The sequence below is a fragment of the Capsicum annuum genome, chromosome 7 (genome assembly GCF_002878395.1).
Source record: "Capsicum annuum cultivar UCD-10X-F1 chromosome 7, UCD10Xv1.1, whole genome shotgun sequence".
NCBI classification, from domain to species: Eukaryota; Viridiplantae; Streptophyta; class Magnoliopsida; order Solanales; family Solanaceae; genus Capsicum; species Capsicum annuum.
In genome coordinates, this window is record NC_061117.1 from 111,335,437 (window position 1) to 111,356,220 (window position 20,784).

General features: G+C 37.2%; 1 long non-coding RNA gene across 3 annotated transcripts; it reads left to right on the plus strand.

Moving 5' to 3' along the window:
• Positions 1-12,958: 12,958 nt before the first annotated feature.
• Positions 12,959-20,301, plus strand: LOC107876574. 3 transcript variants are annotated; one of them, XR_007042868.1, is made up of 3 exons: positions 12,959-13,067; positions 14,684-16,443; positions 16,529-20,301. It is a non-coding gene; the product is annotated as an uncharacterized LOC107876574 (long non-coding RNA). The 3 variants fall into 3 exon arrangements; XR_007042866.1 differs by lacking the exon at positions 12,959-13,067 and adding an exon at positions 13,439-13,593; XR_007042867.1 differs by lacking the exon at positions 12,959-13,067 and adding an exon at positions 13,439-13,593 and having other exon boundaries at positions 16,548-20,301.
• Positions 20,302-20,784: the final 483 nt, after the last annotated feature.

Below are 20,784 nucleotides of genomic sequence, written 5' to 3' on the forward strand. Positions count from 1 at the left end.
CATAACTATCTATGGAGACTGTTTGAGAAAGTACTATCTGTAAAGATTTAAGCTTGACAATTTTTTATATCCAAAAAATAAGGCAGAGATAGCCTAAATAGAGTAGGATAAGAATCTGTATAAGCTTCTTAGAGAACCTTTCTCTAGCATGATCTGAGACTTAAAAGAATGGAGACATTTCCTAAATGCCTTGTAGCCTCTCGAAGAAAATTATAGACGTCTCCGTACCATTCCATAAGACTATACTAGACACGACTTGACAGACACCCTAGGACTCTTGAAACCTAGCTCTAATACCAAGTTTGTAACGCCCCGAAAATGCTTCCCTAGATGTCATACGGTGCTTAAGGTCACAAGTGATCCCAAGCTAACCCTTCTACTGGCATACTTACAAGCAATAAAATACATACATCTAAACAAAATTAGCAAAAACATAAAAAAACTTTTCTGAATTGGATCAATACAAATCTGATTTTATAAGATTACAACTCTGCTATTACAAACAAAATGAAAATTAAACACATTAACACTACTAACTGTCTATGAAGCCTCTGCTATTACTGACTATAGGTAGCTGTAGCCAGGTCATGACTCCTAACTAGCAAAACTCAATACTACTGAATAAAGAAAATACAATACTTCTTACCTGTATAACTGACTCGAGCCCTTGAATCAAATGGACTCATCACCTGCTGACTAGAAGCTTCGAACTGACTGAATATGGTGTATGTGCTACAACTTGTACCTATATTATGAGACAATGTAACACACAGACGTATATGTGGATTAGTACTTTAAGGATGTACTAAGTATATGGGGGTGTATGCAATAGTTAAATAATATCATCAATCTTTATAGAAATCATGCATGCCATTAAAGATGACTCACACAGCTTGAATAAAAACTAAAATCTGAATCTCATCAATCATGAATATGGAAGCATGTAATATAAATCTCGTGAGTCATTACACTTTATTCTAAAATCTGTATTCTCCTCTTATTCTCAAAACTTGTAGGCTAAAGGAAACTTTAAACAATACTTTCATGACTCATGCTTTTATCTTGAGGAGAGTAGAACTTCTTTAAAACTTAAGGACTTAGAACTTTAGGAACTTTAAGACTTGGGAACTCTGGGACTCTTTTGGACTCGGGACACTTGAGAGTTTCTTCTAGCCGACATAAACCATGTGAGCTACATGGAGTTCAACGTCTCTCCCACGTTGGGCAGAGCTATTCTACCCTTGCCATCGGAATAGAGCCTCAACTTTAGTGATCACTATCTCAGCCTCGGGCCCACAACTCTCAATCCTATGGTGGCACATAGTTCTAGGGCATGAAACCTTGGAATCATACCCAACTCGATGCATATCTTTTGTCCTAATTCTATTATGCATGCATAGCCATAGTATAAACACTTGCTTAGACTCGATAATGTTATGGCAATAGACACTCCTCCAGGCAACATTTTCAACATCACCTCTCAGCTGTTTATAAGCCTTTGCTATTTGAAGTTTTCCTTGTTTTAGGAGCTAAAGAGTCTTGGCAATGTTTCCTCATTGTAATTAACTTCCTTATCATCCAAGAAGCCTGCCTTGGGATCTTCATGGTTACAACATCCTGCCCTTATATAGTAGTGATGTACCCAATCAATCCACATCTTTTCCTTCTGCTGGCTTAAAGCCCATAGCAACTTACAGATAGTAGCAGTGCTCCATAATTGCAAGTTGAGTGTTTAACCTCCCAGCACCCCTTGGCAAACCTTCTCCCATGCCACTAAGGCTCTCTTAGTTATAGCAGCTTCTTAGTTATACCAACTTCTCCTGACCATAAGTAACTTCTACAAGTGGCCCCGGTTTAATCACTTTCTTAGGTGTTAGAATATGAGTAGGAAAAGGATTGGAATGTATTGTCTATAAATAGGGCCTCAATGTAATAATGTAGTTACAACAATTCAATAATATTTTTCTCCATTATTTCTCACATAGTATCAAAGCCAGGCCCACCCAGTTCATTGTTTTTGATGTTGGGCCCCCCGTCTTATATTTTCCACGCTCCAGATGTTCATCCCTGGGCGTGTGGGGGGTTTTGGAGTCCCACATCGGTGGGTTAAAGGGTCCTTGGTCTCCTTATATGGTCTTGGGCAATACTCCCCTCATGAGCTAGATTTTGAGGTTGAGTTAGGCCCAAGGTCCATTTCTTTAACATGGTATCTGAGCTTCCATGATCTTGGTAAAGAATCAAAGAGTTCCCGCTGCCGGCGGCGGCTATAATCCATATATGTCTCCCGTCTGGCCAATGATTATGTTAGCAAAAGTTGGGTCACTGACTCACTGTGCATTTTTTTAGTGACTATTTTCTCATATCTTTGCGTAGCACCATGCATCTGTCCGGTGACTACTTTTTCATATCTATTTTTCTTAGCACCGTACTTCTTTTCGGTGACTATTTTCTCATATTTGATTTACGTAGCACCGTGTATCTTTTCGGACTACTGTCTCATATCTGAGTTGCATAGCATCATGCATCTTTCTGGTGACTCCTTAGATTTAATTTACATAGTTCCGTACGTCTTTTCGGTAACTCCTCAGATTTTTTTCAGTAGGGTCGTGCCATCATCCGACCCTGCCCATATAATTTCTCTTTTCTAGTAGAATCGTGCTGTCATTCCGACCCTACTCATATAATTTTTATTTCTCAATAGGGTCGTGCCATCATTCCAACCCTACACATATTTCTCTTTTTCAGTTGGGTCGTGTCATCATTCCCACCCTACCCATATACTTTTTTTTGCTCAGATTGTAGTCACTTTTCAGCCATCAAATCTAATAATCCGGCGTGTGAGCGTGTTTCGACTAAGTTTTCGGTGACTTTCATGTTCAAGATCTACTCGTCTCTTGATTTCGAGATGACCCGTATATTTTATATCAGTTTTCGGCAATTTCCAGCGACACATCGACTTTACGACAATATTTACTACTTTTCAGATCATTTTTTCAGTTTGTTCCGTTTCAATTGAGGTCTCCCAGACGTCCAAAGCAGTCCTTATCAGTTTTCTTGCAGATATCTTCACCAAATCCCTCACCGATTCTCATATTAGTTACATCCATAACAAGATTGGTACATATGCCTTCTATGCACCAGCTTGAGGGGGAGTGTTAGAATATGAGTAGGAATAGGAATAGCATATAAAATTCTACTTGGAAGAGGATTGTAATGTAATGTCCTATTAGGAAAAGGATTGGAGTGTATTGTCTGTAAATAGGGCCTCAATGTAATAATGTAATTACAACAATTCAATAATATTTTTCTCTTATATTTCTTCATGTGAGGCTTCAAGAATAACTATGACCAGCAGGTTTGGACACCAAACAACACAAATCTGATAAGTTAAGAGTCGATTAGCATATGTAAGACATTTGGCCATCCAATTTGTAATTCTTGTAGTGATCTTTTCCACCAGAGGTTGACATTGTGGGACAACGAGCCTTTTAGTAGATAATGGAATGACTAAGTACTTAAAAGGCAACTCATCTCTCTCATATCCTAAAGCATTCAAGATGTCGGTCTGCACATGTAATTTCACTCCACCAAAATAAACTTAACTCTTTCTCATATTAGCTTGTAGTCCTGTAGTTGTAGAAAACATGTCAAACTTCCTTTTCAAGAGCAAGTCGGAAGTCAAAACACCTCTAGTGAGCATACGTAGGTCATCAACAAAACACAAATGAGTCAACTTCATTTTATAGCATCTAGGATTGTAGTTGAAGTCATGTTCCCGTTGTAAACCAGCCATACATCTATTGAGATACTCTATGAGTAGGACAAGGACAAATATATAAGGGGACATAAGATCCCTTTGTCTAAGGCCCTTTTTAGCCTGAAATGTATCTGTAAGTGTTCCATTTACAAGGAAGGTATAACTTACAATATGATGTAGGTCATAATCCAAGAGATCCATCCGTAGAGGAAACCCCAACTCCTTAAGATTTTTTTCAACACATGCCCATTCTACACTATCATAAGACTTTTGCAAATCTACCTTGATCATACATCTAGGGGATATTTTCTTTCCAGTGTATCCTTTAACCAACTTATGGCTGATTAAGATGTTATTTGAGACAACAGCTTATTAACACTGCCCCACAATACCATTCAAAACACCTTGAATTCTCCCTGTGATTTCCTTTGAAATGACTTTGTAGATGATAGTACAACAAGCTATAGGCCTGTACTCTCTGATAGTCTCAGGTTTTGAGTTATTAGGAACCTAAGTAATAACTACTGGATTAGCAACACTTAAGATGGTAGTCTTATCAAAGAATTCCTGCACAACTCTATTGACATCTACCTGAACAGTCCTCCAAGTTTTTTTAAAAGAAATAGGCTGAGGACCCATCTATTCCAGAGGTTTTGGTACTATCAATACTGAATAATGCCTCATGTACTTCCTGCATAGTGACCCCTCTACACATATCCCTCTACTACTTCAAAGTAAGTCTTGGTCCCAACCTCATACTAGGTATATCTATTGCTGGTATAGCATCAGTTGCAGAACCCAATAGACTTTTGTAGAAAGACATCACCTCTTCTTCAATCTCTTGAGTTTTATGCAACAACTTTCTACTGTTGTCTTTCAATAAAGAAATAGCATTGGCACTATCTTTGGCCTTTAAACATTTGAAGAAATAATTGTTATTAGTGTCACCTGCCTCAATCCAATGAGCCTTAGACTTCTATTTTAGGACTTTCTCCTGTATACCCTACCATTTATGGAGCTGTTGACTAGCTTCAGCTTCTTTGTCCATCAATTCAGGGTTAATGTGTGTAAAAGATTTTGAGCAGCAATCACACACACTCTAGAATTCTCAGTCCTCCTCTCCAAGCTTCCTATATATGCATTTTTTAACCTTTTCAGTGGCTCCTTAATTGCAGCTTCTTCCACAGTCTGAACATGCAGGTACCATGTATTATAGCACTCCATTGGTGCTCCACTGTTTGCATAAAACCATCAGCATCTGCAAGAACATGAATTAACCTAATTGACTTACTAGTAGAAGCTCCATCAGATATGATCTCAATCTGAATAGGGGAATGATCTGAGAAATAGTTTTCACAAAATTGAGCTGTAATCCCTCCATACTGCAGCATCCACACGTCATTACATAAAGCTCTATCTATTTTGCTTCATACATGCTTATTGGTCCATGTAAAATGCCTTCCCATTGCCTTCATATCCATCAGATTCAAATTGTCCATTACTACTTTAAAATCTCTAGTTTCATTATCATATAGTGGCTGCCCTCCCTTTTGATCTTTACTACCGAGTACAAAATTAAAGTCTCCACATATACACCAAGGCATAGTAATACCACCTCCAATGTGATTTAGACCCTCCTATAACTTCTTTCTTTCCTCCAAGCTGTTGCTTCCATATACTACAGTCTTAACATGTTTAAAATCTGGTTTCTTATCTTGTACCAAACGGTGTATAAATTGGTGATGTATAACCTGTTGAATGACACAAACTTCGGCCTCCTTCCGTAAAACCCAAATCCTTGCATCATTAGTTGTGAGGACGTAGTGCTAATTGACGAGACTCGGGGAGGAGTTAATGATAAGTTGGAAGTTTGGAGACAGACCCTAGAGTCCTAAAAGGTTTAGGTTGAGCAGTACCAAGACAGAGTACTTGGAGTGCAAGTTCAGTGATTTGATGCATGAGGTTGACGTGGTAGTGAAGCTGGATGTCCAGGCCATTCGGAAGAGATATAGTTTCAAGTATCTTGGGTGTATTGGTGCATGGTGGTTGAAATGGAGGCTCGTTTTTTTGAGTGTTCTGTGTGATAAGAAGGTGCCTCCTAAGCGTAAAAGCAAGTTCCACAAAGTGGCAGTCTGACCGGCTATATTGTATGGAGCAGAGTTTTGGTCAGTCAAGAACTCCCACATTCAAAAGTTGAAAGTGGCGGAGATGAGGATGTTGAGATGGATATGTGGACATACGAGGAGTGATAGGGTTAGAAATGAGATTATTCGAGAGAGAGTGGGAGTGACTTCGGTGGAAGACAAGATGTGGAAAGTGACGTTAGATTGTTTAGGTGCACGGATGCCCCAGTTCAGAGGTGTGAAAGGTTGTCTATGGATGGCTTCAAATGGGGTAGAGATAGGCCGAAGAAATATTGGAGGGAGGTGATTAGACATGACTGGAACAATTTCAGCTTACGGAGGACATGACCCTTGATAGGAATGTGTGGGAGATGCGGATTAGGGTAGAGGGTTAGTGGGTAGGAGTGCGTCCTCACTAGTAGGAAGAAGTGCTTTGTGTGTAGCTGTGCCTGTAGTTGTAGTGTTATGCATTTGTCTTGTTCGTGGCGTTCTGGCGATGTTTGTGATTTCGGATAGATAGTTTATAGTATTATCTGCGGATGTCTTGTTTCTTATTTTATCTAGTGGTGTCTTATCCCATTCTGTTGTTGTTTGTTTTTATGTTTGTTATAGTGTTATTTGTCCTGAGTCGGGGGTCTATCGGAAATAGCCTGTCTACTTCATCTGAGGTAGTGGTATGGATTGCGTACACTTTACCCCACAGACCCCACCTCGTGGGAATCCACTTGGTATGTTGTTGTATTAGTTGTAGTATAATTATTTATGTATGCCCAGCCTTTTGCACGCCTAGCTATGCCTTCATGAAATTTGTGGTGCTTTATTTTTGTTTCTACTAGTCTAGGCAAGCAAATACGATGCCTTCTAAGATATTCTCCCATTTCCCTTTGTTTAAGAGGTTTATTAGCCCTCACACATTCCAAAACAACTATTTCATTGAGAAGTTAATTTTGTCCCCTCTCAGGAGGTCTTCCCATGTCCTTAGCTTCCATACCTTCCATTGACAAGGTAGAAAAGAGTTCAATCTTCATTACAGGTCCTCTTTGTCCCCTTACAGAACTTTGCATGACTTAACCCTGCAAAATACATACTCCCCATCCCATTACTAGGAGTGAGAGCTCTACTAGTGCCTTCATCATTCTTAGGACTTGTAGTCCCTGAATTACCCGGAGTTGTATAACAGGATAAGGTGGAGCTGACTGTTGCACAGGTGGTATGATCTTTCCAGTCTCTGGCATGCCTTGTCTCATCTGTTTTTGAACTAGTCTCTTATCCCCTTGATTCTCATGCTTCCTCCTTTGTTGTTGCTCCACTGGTCGTGCAGGCTCTTACTTAGAAGTAGGTGCTTTTCTCTCTTCTCTCTCGACAGACCTGTCCATACATTGAACATGTGGGGCAAAACAACGGCTTCCAGTCATAGCTAATAGGCTGTATAAACGCCCTACCATTTGGCTCAACTATCTCAATCTCTTTAGGCAATGCTTGAGTAATGTTCATGTCAACGAACACCCTCACATAAGACATCCATCAGTAAATAGAGCTCCTCCCAATCTGCAAGCTATCTTTCTCAATAGTTTAGGACCCAGCAGTTTAGAGGAAGGTTATATAATCTAATCCACAAAGAGTTGTGCTAGGGAATTCTGTCTGAAAATCAAACGCAGAGGTCCATTTCTTCAACAGCAATGGCATACCAGTCATGGTGTATGGCCCAGAGGACAGTATGCCACCCCTATCCTGAGCAGTTCTAAATTTAACAATGTAAAAAACTTCTTCATGATAAAACAGCTCTGGCATGGTTGCGTTATTCCAGGTACGTGCTATATAAGACTTCAAATACACAGACTAGGAACCTCCCATAGTGTATAGAATTAGGACATTATTCCATTCCTTCGTACAATCCTCAATCCCCTCCTCCTCCAACGTAACAGTTGTTTCCCATTAATCACCAAAGGAGCTACATAAGTAAGAGCCATACCGTTTGCAGCATTTCAATTTTGTGAAAATAGCCCTGCCCAATTTGTATCATTTTTTGCCCCCTTCCTCTGGTTCATCTGAGGTACATCAGCTGTAGGGCTTTTTGTCGCGATAGTCGGAGCATGACTTGAGCTTCCTTCCTAGTTTCAACAATCATAGCATGCTTTCCCTTATCGCTTTGTTGCATCAGAGTTACAGGTTCATCACGCACTTGTGAGATTGTCACTGTTTCATTGCTTTCATCCAAAACTTCCTCTGCCTGCAGTTATTCCTCCAATTGAGCTTCATTACTGTCTTCCTTAGTCGCAATAAGTTTCCTAGCTTCAATATCCTCCTTCCAAGGTCGGCCTCGCCCTCTTCTCGCCATGGATGCACACGTTAGCTAAGTGAGCTAAATATGCGCCAAGAGCGAAGAATTAAAATTCGATACAATTATTATTATACCGGAAGTTAATTGTCTTCTAATTATAGTTTATTGTGTAGAAAAATGTGTACTTAGGCACATTTGGGTCAATTTAGTTGGACAATATGCTCTTAACCAAGCATTCAGATCTTCATTAGATGAAAATATTCACTTGTACTGCTAAGCAACTGGATTGGCCCTTTAGCAATACTTAGCTAAAATAGATCCCCTTTTGGGTGGATCATAGTGAGATTTTGTTTTGATGGTTTGCGTATTCTCTCGAGTTATAACTTGTTGAACAATCCCTTTATTCCATCTTGCTGGTAGCTTGGGTGATCAGCTTTGTGCTAGTTTCTTTTTTGTTTAATTGATGCTTCAGTGAATGACTAATAATGAGAATGATTCGAGCGTCACTAATGCTTCAATTGAGATCTCTGCGTTGTTATTATGGGGGTGATACAATGATGTTATAGCCAAGTTGTATTTATTAGTTAAGTAGGCACACAATGTGCTGTTGCCCTCAAATTGAATAGATTGCAGTGAAACTATTTAAAGCACTACCTGACTTGAAAGTGCAGAAAATTTAATCATTTTAAAAGATTATCAGGGTTGACTTTCAGTTCTTTTTATGTGGAAATATTTATATATGTATCACATTAAGGATTTCGTGTGAATTTAGTAAAATAGGACATCTTTTTTTTTTTTTTGATAAAGTAACAACTTGTATTTCTATTTCCAAAAAAAAAAAAAAAACCTGCCACAACATTGTTACAGGTTCCTAATTACAAGAGAGAAAGAGTATGTAGATCTTCAACCCTATAGTTAAAATTACAAAGAGTCTAAAATGTTCATAACAGATTCTAAATCTTCCATAGACTCCTGATTACACCAAAAATGAAACAACACCAAGCAATTCATCTTCAACTTCTGGATAGTGTTTCTCTTGTTCTAGAAACATCTAAGGCTTCTTTCTTGCCACACTGACCACCATAAACAAGCTGGAATGATTTTCCATCTATCTTTATCTCCAGAGATGTTGGCATAACTACACCATATCTTCAGGGTCTGTGTTACTCTCCGTGGCATCACCCAGTTTAGTCCCTTCATATCAATGAAAAGATCCCACAAAAGATTGGTAATCCTACAAAGGAGAATGATATTCATTTGTTTGGAAATGGTTGTCTTAAAGTGCGAATTGCTTGTAGTTATATGTTTAAAAATAAAAGAAAGGGTGTAATGGATGATTTTAAACGTAAATGTAAACAATGTGACCTTCCATATAGAAAAGTTTCAAAAGAAATTCCTACTAGATGGAATACTTTGTTTCAAATGTTTGAAGTTGCTGTTATATATAGTAAACCTATACAATTAGTTTATAATTCTTATAATGAGGGATGTTAATTTAATGCTAGATGAAGATGATTGGACTGAAGTAGAAGAACTTTGTAAATTTGTGAAAACTTTTTATCAAGCTACGAACACAATATCTGCTCAATATACTCCAACTATTTCTTCTGTTTTAGTAACTATTACTGCTATTTCTAAAGTACTTGCTGAATATAAAAAAATATGTCCTAACAAAGTGAAGCTATGATTGAAAAGTTTTAAAAATATTATTTTCCTATTCCACAAATTCTTTTAACAACTAATTTATTAAACCCATTTGATAAAGAACATGGTACAGTGATGTTGGTTAGAAAATTATACAACAATTTAGAAATTGGATGTCATGAAAAGCCATCAGTTGAAAGTTGTTGTGCTAGCATAGTATCTACGGCTAGGAGTTTATATAATTTGTATCAAGTTATGGAACAAAATATTGGGCCGATCGAACATCCTACTTCTAGACGTAGATATGATGATTTAGATGACGAGATGGGCGAAGAACTTGGTCTTCAATGTTGTAGGAGTAATGATTTTGATTTGTATCTTTAGCAGGATCGGAAAAATATTAGAGATGAAACTAGAAAACAACAACTTTTATCGTGGTGGAAGACCCGTATCAGACAATTTCCAAAACTTTCAAGGATGGTTCCAGATTTGCTATCAACTCAAGCTTCTTCAGTTGCTTCGGAGCAAGCTTTCAGCACAGGAAGATTTATAATAGGAGATCATCGGTATTCGTTAGCAAGGGATAGTTTGGAGATTTCGGTATTATTTAGAGATTGGATCAATGTCGAACGAAGAAATTTTGGGCTCCCCAAATTACCGCCCCATATTGAAGACGAAATAGATGAAATTTTTTAGAAAAATAGTGATGATGGAATGGAAGCAATGGAGGAACAAGGAAATAGACCAATTTCAGAAGATTTATCCACCGAAGAAATAGAAAAGTTACGCCAAAGAAATTATAAACAATTTAGATATTAATAAGATTCTACAATAGAGATTTAATTCAAACAGAACCCTTCTTAGAAGGTGGCTACGTAGATTAGATTTTGATTTAATATCTTTGTAATAAATGTACAACATACGAAATTTGAGTAAATATAACGGCTATTCGCCTAATTTTGTTTTAAAATTTGTCTTTTGTTTGTTGTAATAATTTTGTTTGTTAGCAAATTTTTTAACTTCTTAAACTTATTAAAAATATTATATTAACTTAAACTTATATTTTTTATGTTAAAATTTTAAACTTTTTAAGATATATTAATAAATTATATAAATTATTATATATATAAAACTTATATATTAATGCCATTAAGTTAAGATATAGATAATTTAAATTAAAATTGTAAAACAAAAACTGTATTACTGTACACTATGTCATCTCTTCCGGTAATTCCGGTATCGCTCCGGTGTCGATCCGGTCCAAACAACGAAAAAATTTGGGTAAGACCGGTTCCGGTAACACCAGTTCCAACAGCAAAAACGGTAAGGAAGTTCCGGTACTGGTTCCGGTATCGTTTAAACCAGTCTGGCGTTCCAGTCCGTTGGCAGCCCTAGAGTGAACTAATGAGAAAATAAACTGAGTGACTCAATACTACGTGAAAATGTAGCATGGGTGTGTTTCTCAAGTTGACACGACTCACAATCTAATGTGGATAAACTAGACAAACTAGGCACCATCTTGGATAGACTCGGATGTCCTAAACGTTTGTGAATAAGGTCGGGAGAATCTATAGCGGAGCATGCTGTGAAGGAATTTGAAGAGGTAAGATAGTAAAGGCCCTGTGATTCATGTCCTATGCCAATTGTCTGTCCGATTTTGCAGTCCTGCATTAGAAAAGAATCATAAAAAAAGGTTATACTACAATTAAGGGGTTTGGCTTATCCAATTCCTTTTGGCTTTGTTCGAATTCCATTAGTTAAAGTAATAGCAGGAAGAGATTGTGAATAAACAATATCAGATATAAGTGATTTGTCACCAAAAATATGGTCAGAAGCATCTGAGTCCACAACCCATGATCCAAAGGTAGGAGATTGTGCTGTTGAGGCTATTGGTAGAAATATATGCTTACTTGTTTGATACTGAAGATACTCATTATATTCCTTGTCAGATAAATATACCCGTTGATCACCTGTGGTGTTAGACTAAGCAATATGAGCATTTTTAGGTTGTCGGCCATGCAAAGAATAGCATATACCACTAGTATGTCCAAGCCTATTACAATAACTACACTTAGGTCGAGAATAGCATATGCCACGAGTATGTCCAAACCTTTTACAATAACTACACCTAGGTCGAGATCTTCCAAATCAACCTTCCCATCGTTGATTCTTCATAAACTCTGACATCTGAGTTTCTGATCTCCTCATTAAGATTCAGATTTAATCATGAAAAAGAAATATTGTTGGAATTTGGCCGGGACAAAGAAAAATCGTCGGATATAAGATTTGATATCCGGAAGTTGCTCGGAATCAGAAAATAATCATATGAGCAGCCTCAGAATGAATAAGCGAGGCTACTAAAAAAAAGAAACTGCCGAAAAAGTCGCTGGAATTTAGGCTCCGGCGATCGGAATCTTTAAAGACTTGTCGGAATCAAGAAAAAACGATCGGTACAACCTTGTAATGAAGTGGCGGCCTAGCTGGAAAAGAGACCTGGCCGGAATAAACCGCACGTGCCAGCGCATGACACGCAAATCTGAACCTTCCGGCAGCACATGATGGCACGTGAATCGTCGAAGATGAGATGCGGTCACTGGGGTTTGCTGGCTTGGGCGTTTTGCACCTCGTGGTAGTGTTGGTTTTCGCATACAACACTTGTAAAATAGACGAGGGCTCAAACTAAACTTGACAGTCGCCGGAAATTGAAGCACGGGGACTGACTGCTCACCAAACCTGCTCTGATACCATGTGAGAAAAGAATGGAGAAAAATTATTATTGAATTGTGTGTCTACATAATTACATTGACACCCTATTTATAGACACTACGTTACAATTCTTTTCTAAGTAGGATTTTGTATACTATTCTTGTTCCTATTCATATTCTATCAATGCTTAATATGTAGAATAAAAAACTAAAGAAATAAATGTGCAAACTGGTAGTTCTCTCACTGGCTAATGTATGATGCAGCTGGGGTGGATCAAGCAGGCCCGACTTCACATGCAGAAGTACTGAAGGTTAGTCTTATGGTTGATTCCAAACTGGAGTATCTTTTTTCACTTGTAAGATTCCATATCTGCGGCTAATTTACTGTACAAGCTTGTTTTGAAAGAGGCGCCTCTTTTGTATAAAACATTAATGCAAAGACTGAGGATTGGTTTATCGATTCCCTTTAGGAGTGGTGCAAAGCCAAAAATTTTAGCAGCTTTATTTTGCTTGGGCATTCTTTTGGAGGATATGTCGCTGCAAAATATGCTCTCAAGGTGATCAATTTTCATAGAACTCTACTTGTCAAAAGAATAAATAAATTAATAGTTCATCGGATTGTGAAATTATTATATAACCAGTCTTTGAGAACATGCGTTGCTCGTTTTTCCCTCATCATTATTATAGAACTTATATATATTTAAAATAAAAGTAGTGTTAGAAAGTAGGAAATATTAAAGTTACCAGTTTTAAAAAATAGGAAATATTAATTTTACCATTTACATTTTATTCATTAAACAAAATTCATAAAAATGGGACAATGTATTGGCCATACAAATATGTCAAATGAATTCCTGCTTGAAAAAATTAATAAATGTATGTAAATTCCTTAAACTAATGTAGCTCAGGCCTTCGTTTTTACCTTTCTCTCCCCTTCTTTCTTTCCCTTCTTGACATTATTTAATTTCTCATAATATCTTGCTTTCTCTCGTCAACACAAATAACTTGTAGGTTGCATTCGTTCATTTTCTGTGTGTGATTGTTTCCATAGCGTGTATGGAAGCTGAAGCTACTTTAAAAGATGTAATTTCAGAACTTTTCCCTCCAGACCTACCCTTCCACCATCCCCTAGTGATATAGTCCAATTGCAATCTTTTTATCTTTTATATATTTATAAACTACTAAATGAATGTTTGTGCTTCCTTTTTAGTGGATTGTAAAATTAGGTGTTGGGTTTAACTCACACCTCAAAAGCTATCTTAAGGAGGAAGGATTGGCCAAGCCTTATAAGACCACCCCCTCTTTAACAACCGATGTGGGACTTCTTCTCATTCTTCAACACTCACCTCACGCCCAGGGTTGGGCTGGAATTTGGAGCATGGGAAATTTATTTTGAGGGCCTAACATTGCCTGACATGGGTCCTATTCTGATACCATGTAAATTAGGTCTTGAGCTAACTCATACGCTAGCTCAAAGAGAGAAGGAATGCCCAAGCCTTATAAGACCTCCCATCTCATTCTTGAGTTTTAAACTGAAGATACGCTTTCTATACATAATGAGGAATTATATATTACAATTACAGAAATTTGTGAAAATAATAAGCTAGTGAATGAAAGTTGCAACCCATTCGAAGTGATATTTGGAAGTATCCTATCATTCCTTGAATATTAACATTGTAAATTATAAATCTGCATTTAGATAGATCAATAGAAAAAGGAACATACCTGATAATTTTGGAGCTCTAATGTTTCTTTCAATGGTGAAGGTTATGCTTACTCCCATAGTTCAATTTATAAGGTTTTTGTTTAAGGCAATTACTGAGAAGAATTTAACATAAATAGAATCTATCAACTTTTAATAGCTGAAGAAAACTAAAAGACCAAAACCTTTGAAAGTTGAAATGTAGGAGGTGACATGTTAATTGTTAAATAAATGTTGAATGTTAACTTTAATGGGGAGTAATTCTATAATTATAGCTTTAAAGAAAATGTTTAATGTCCACTTTTAATGGAGGGTTGTTTTACTTTAAATAAGGGGCTATTTGGTCGTGTAACTTTGAAAGGATATTTGTATAATCTAGCTTTACACTATGGGGTTTCTCACTTTTAGTATACTATGATTTATGTGGGCATGTATATTTTACTGCTGATTGACAATATATTTCTCTTGTAGCATCCTGAGCATGTTCAGCAGTTGATTCTGGTAGGACCAGCTGGATTTTCATCTGAGACTGAACATATGTCCAAGCGGATGACCCAGTTCAGAGCAACTTGGAAGGGAGTTGTCTTGAATCATCTGTGGGAGACTAATTTTACCCCAATGAAACTTATCAGGTAGATGCTTTTCTAAACGCCTTGCTTCTACTTCTAGTCTAACATGCTGCGACCATTGTTTTTGCATATGTTAAGGCATAATACAAGTATTTACATTGACACTTTCATGTATCTGATTTTTCTCATTTGTTCATCTCACTGTACTCTCTGGTTACTGCAAGCTTTTACTTTACTCAGCGAGCATAATTCATTTTAAGTCTAATGCCTACTGCTGTTTATGATTCATCTCTCCTTTGTTCCCCTTCGTCCAATGATATGATCATATGGCGAGCATATTGTACGTTGACTGCAAATGCTTTGCCTGGATTTCAATGTTTTTCGAGGAATGCATGGTAAAGGACCTGGGAAAACCCATATAAGATACTGGCGGATGGTTTCAGTAAACTCTTGGTTTTTTAACTACCTATACTTTACTACTGTCCTGCTTGATTTGCTGTGTCTTATTTGAATTGTCACCTTTCCTTGATTTAAGACATCAAACACTTAATCATGCATCTGTCCGACATTAGTGGCATGATCTATATGAATTCACTACACTGTAAGTAACAACAACTGCCTTATTCAAAAAAGAAAACAAAATATCATATCTTAGGAACCCTCTATATTGGTATATCCCAAGTAATGCAAGATATTGTTTCAAAGGGGAAAAAGGGTAGAACTTACAATTTCATAAAGAAACAATTTGCGGGAGGGAGTGAAAGGTAAGGTCTCATTTATTTGAATTATTTGGTCTTGATTTGGCATTTTCACCATAATTTATCCCATGTTCAGAATGCATCTGTCAAACCTCTTATTTCTTCCCTTTAAAAAGATGTTTGGTAGGGATATCAGGGTAACTTTTCATTTTAGTATGTTAATAGGAAATCAAGAGACTAAACTTCTCTTTCTTTGATTTATCATAGTTATCGTTAAAATTAAGCCATTCATTATGCGTTTGAATTTTACGTGACACGAGGCATTCATGTTTTAAAAATATTTGTAAAGAAAAGACTGCAGTTGTCCTGAAAAATGCTTTCTATAAGTAAAGTTTACCCTTACGAGCTGTGGCTGCTAATCTTTCCCTCTGCCTCACTCTCTCATAATCCTGTAGGTTTTCTGTAACTTAAAGAGTTACCAAGTGCTAGAGCCATTTCTTTCAAGTTTTATCAATGATTTGACAAAAAAGATTCGATTCCACTTACAGTATCAATTTTCAAAAAAAGATTCGACTTCACAGATGGTTGTTTCATATGCTAGATTTTTGAAAAATCATTTTATATGTTGATGCTGTGAATAATTACTTTGTAGAGTTGGTACTGCTCATATTCTTGATATTTGATACTTTAGCTTGCGTATCGACTTTTCTTTGTTCAAAGCTGCACCCTGTAGCTGTCCGGGATCCTTTCCTGGATTGAGGTTTGAACTGGGTTAGTAGTTCTGAAAGAATTTTTTATACGTGACTTTTATTTATCTGGAGAGTGCTAATATTGCTGGCAATTTAATAATGTAGAGGCTTAGGCCCATGGGGTCCAAACCTTGTCCGTAGATACACAAATGCTTGATTTACTGCAGATTCTAATGGAGATGATTTGACTGAGGAGTGGTCTGGACTACTCTCAGGTATGTTGCAAATCTTATTGATTAGCATGATATTTAATTCCTCATGATGGTTGTATACCTTGAACATCTTACTTTTCTAATACAGATTGTTTGTTTTATGGAAGATTATATATATCACACTTTGGCAGCAAAACCTAGTGGGGGAGCTATGCTTAAAATATATATTTTCCTTTGGAGCTTTTGCCAAGAGTCCTTTTTTATACAGGTGATATACCCACTCTCTGTCTTTTTCTCTTTACCTCTCTCAATCTCCCTCACTCCCCTCTCTCTTCACACACAAGAACACCACTTGCAAATCATGCTAATTTTTACTACCGAGTTGCAGAATAAAATGCTGAAAACCTAATATTCCTGCGACTGTAGATCCTAATTGTGTCTAGCTCCGAATTGGTTTAGTATTGTTCATTTTCTGTTTTTTATAATGCCGCTATAATGTCTTCTGCTTGCCACACTTTTCTGGAATATGAGGCTGTCATTAGAATTACAGAGGTAGAACTTGGATTTCTCACATATTTACATGTGATAGGATATGTATCAATTTAGTTGCAAGCACGGAACATGTAAATATTGATTTGACCTATGGGTTCTCTGTTTCTTACCAATCAGCAGCGCACGGTAAATTTATGCTGTACCAGCAGGAAGAGGAAAAACCTTAAAGAGAGAGAGTGTTTTAAGAAAATATGCGCCACTCATTAGTCCTTCTGTAACTTGAGAGGGTGGGATGAGGGAACTAAATGAAAGACTGCATGAACTCTTTGCCGTTACAGTTGATGCAGTTAGATGGACCCTGCCTTCACATCTTTGCAATAAGGTCTTCTTGAAAGCTAATAGGAACTATTCCTCAGCTCATTAAAGAATGCTAATGCAATTGAATTTGCACTGTGTAGACCTTGGGATTTAACAACAACAACAACAACAACAAACCCAGTGTATTCCCACCTAGTGGGGTCTGGGGGGGTAAGATGTACGCAGTCCATACCTCTACCTCTGATGAAGTAGAAAGGCTGTTTCCGAAAGACCTTGGGATTTAAATGAGTAAAAAATTTGGATGGCCGGCTATGCAGTTATTTCACTAAACATAAGTAGGAACCTCAACTACACGGGAATTTATTGTCCAAACGGATGAGGACCATGAAGATTTAGTAATAACCTTGTCTGCCTCGCAGGCAATATAATTTTAAGCATTCAAAAAATGGCTGGATTGATCTGATTTAATAAGTTATTATTTGCAATTGTATACTGACCTTCCTCATTGCGAGGAGCCTCACCCTCTTCACTTATAAAGAAAAGGAAATCCTTGAACTGGTCGTGATGACTAGCAGACAACCATTATAACTTAAACACACTTTTTTTGATATTTTATATTTTAATCTTTGACTGTGTCAAATTGATTGTCATGTCCTGTTTAGTCCTTTATAGGAACATGTAGGTGCAATAATACAGCGAACGAGACTGATAATAGAGTTGAAGGTAGACCTAAAATCAGATTGAATAGAGTTTCAGAAGTACCATATCTCTCTCCGAGTCAATGTAGATCTTAGCTTAGGAACATAACATAATTGAAGCGAAACACCTATCTAGGCTATTCCTACTTGTAAAATTACTGTTTGGTTGTTGTTACGTTTCTCTCTATCCTATATTTGTCTGGAGTCCTTTTATTCTGTTTAAGAGACATTTATGTCCTTATGGAAATGCGAAACTGAAAGAAACTCAACGATCCTTTGAGATACAAATTATTTTGTATTGGAATAAATAGGCTTAAAATGAGCGAAATAGCTATAGAGGGTTTGTATAGTCGATAGCTAGTTTAGGACTGAGATGTAGTTGATTGATTTAGTCTCTGGTAAAGTAGAAGGGAGAATTATTTCTTCTGTTTGATGGAATGAGTATATTTCTGTAACCAAGATGATTAGTCATTATTTGCCGTAGTAAAATGTAGTAGTATTGTGCTGGTGGATGGGGTTCACATTCAATCCTGTTATTTAATGTGTCTGTTAGCAATTGACCTTTTTTCTGCTGGAAGCATTTAATGGCTGTTTTGATATGACCCTTAGAAGTGATTAGTTATGGGTAGTTAATAGACTAAACGAAGGGTCCAGATCAGAAGATTAGTAATGAAGAGGATGGCTCGGATCAGTCTACGTGGCAACTCAAGTGTTTATAAAAGCTCCGGAGGAGAGAGAATTCTAAAAGAGAAAGCCGGTACCCCAACTAACTTCCCCTCTTCACGTTTTCTCTCCTTTCTCTTCCATCTCCTATTTTGATTCCCTCTAATCCCTTCTCTTCTCTTCCGTTCAGATCTGAAGTTCAACAATGGCGACGTAGTAATTATCTTGAATTTTATTTAGTTAGTTACTTGCAATTTACTTTTTTGTAATTCGATTCACTAAAGAGAAAATGGTCCCGAAATTCATTGCTATGTTAATTTCCTGTTAAATTCGCATTTTACAAAGCTAGGTCATAGCATTTGGTATTAGAGCCTTGCTCCTGCGACTATGGTATCACCATGATCCTGAATGAAGGCACCAGGTTGAAATTTGTTGAGGATCGAACCATTAGAATTGAATGGGAATAACTATCAGTGAAATTGGGCAAAATAATAAGGAATTTTACAAATTGCAGAAACATGTATAATGTGTTCGTAACATTGATTGTGAGTGCCACATCTATATTGAGATTGCAGGATGTTGTGTCCACAACATCGATTGTGAGTGCTACATTTGTATCGAGAGTGCAGGATGTTGTGTACATTGCATCAATTGCGAGTGCCACATCTGTATCAGAAGTGATCCTACGTCTCCTGAAAGTGAAGGCCTGAACTACTATGAAACTGAGATCACACGACCTTCCAATTTTCACGTGCTTGACGATCCACAGGTAGAACTTGATGCTTCCATCCTCCGGTACATTCAAGAGCTTGATTTGTCTGGTAATGAATGGCTGGAATGTGTGCAATTTAAGGCAATTAAAATTGCTTCCTACTTGTTTGAGAAAATGTCTGTGAGGGATCATGTCCAAGTAGTACACATGTATACATAAGATTTGAGAGTAATTAATTGCTTCCTAAAGAAAATGTCTGAAAGGGATCATGTCCAAGTAGTACACATGTAGTCATAAGATTTGAGAGTAAATTCTCTCTTGTTTTAGTTGGAAAGGTACGGATTGCTCCTGTATGGGCTCCAGGGATAGGTTTGACGGTGTGAATTTAGTTGGTCACACAATTACTGTTAGATCATTATTGATGGATATTACTACCATGTCGTGTTTGCATAAATCTTCTAATAACATCATTAGAGTGTGGGCTACGAGATGGATGTGGTTTATGCATCCTTCTATTGTGCATATTGGTTATGTATGTTCAGGTGCTACAATTCCAATATATAGCCATGTTTACAGTAGTAAAGTAGACTCCTCTGCTTTCCAATCTCTTGAAGACCCAAGGTAGAATTTGATTCTTTTGTTATTGTTGGAATTAGAGGGCAATACATCCCCGGATATATAGGAATTGTATGATTCTTTTGGGTCTTTTGCTTAATGTTCATTTTGATATTGGCACAAGTCTGTTCAGTACAACTTGTAGCATGTCCTTGTTTCCCATTGGGCAAGAATGTGCAGTTCAATTATTTGAATCAACACATCACAAAATAATTGTTTCTCTGATGATTTCCTGCTATACTAGAGATTTATGGTGTCATGAAGTTGAGAGTATATTTTCTGGTTGTTTGGAGGATATCCAAACCACCACTGTTGAGTTAATAGTGTCATTAGGATGGTGTACATCTGAGTCTTCTCTACAGCCTAAGTGCATGCAGTCCATCATTGTCTCTATGAAAAGGTTGCTGCCCGATTTGTTTCCAAGCTGTGTCAACTGTCAATTTTTATTTGATTTTTATCTTCTCTGCTGCAATGTGTTGGAAAATAGTATATACAGTGGAAGCATACCAGAGTCATATTTCTTACGTGAATTACATACAATAAACATGACACATGGTTCACACAAAGCGTGCATAAAGTTAACCAAGAAATACATCTTAAAGCGTGAGCTGATATCTTGAAGCAAGTCTGTCTTCGAATCTGCGGTCTTCTACAGTGAACCCAAATTTGCAGTCGCACTATCTCAATACTTGGGCGGGCAAGTATTGAATAGAAAACTGAATTTTTAGGCTAGGAAATCCATGTTCATAGAGATACTCTCCTAGTTCAAGGAGGAAAGAAAAACACATGTCTGTTTTTACTTGAACAAAGAAAAGTCGATGAGAGAAAATGGGATTTTGAGTTTTAGTTTAATATGGCCACTGTACCGAGGCTCCCTATTATGGAAATAATTCAAAATACTAAGTT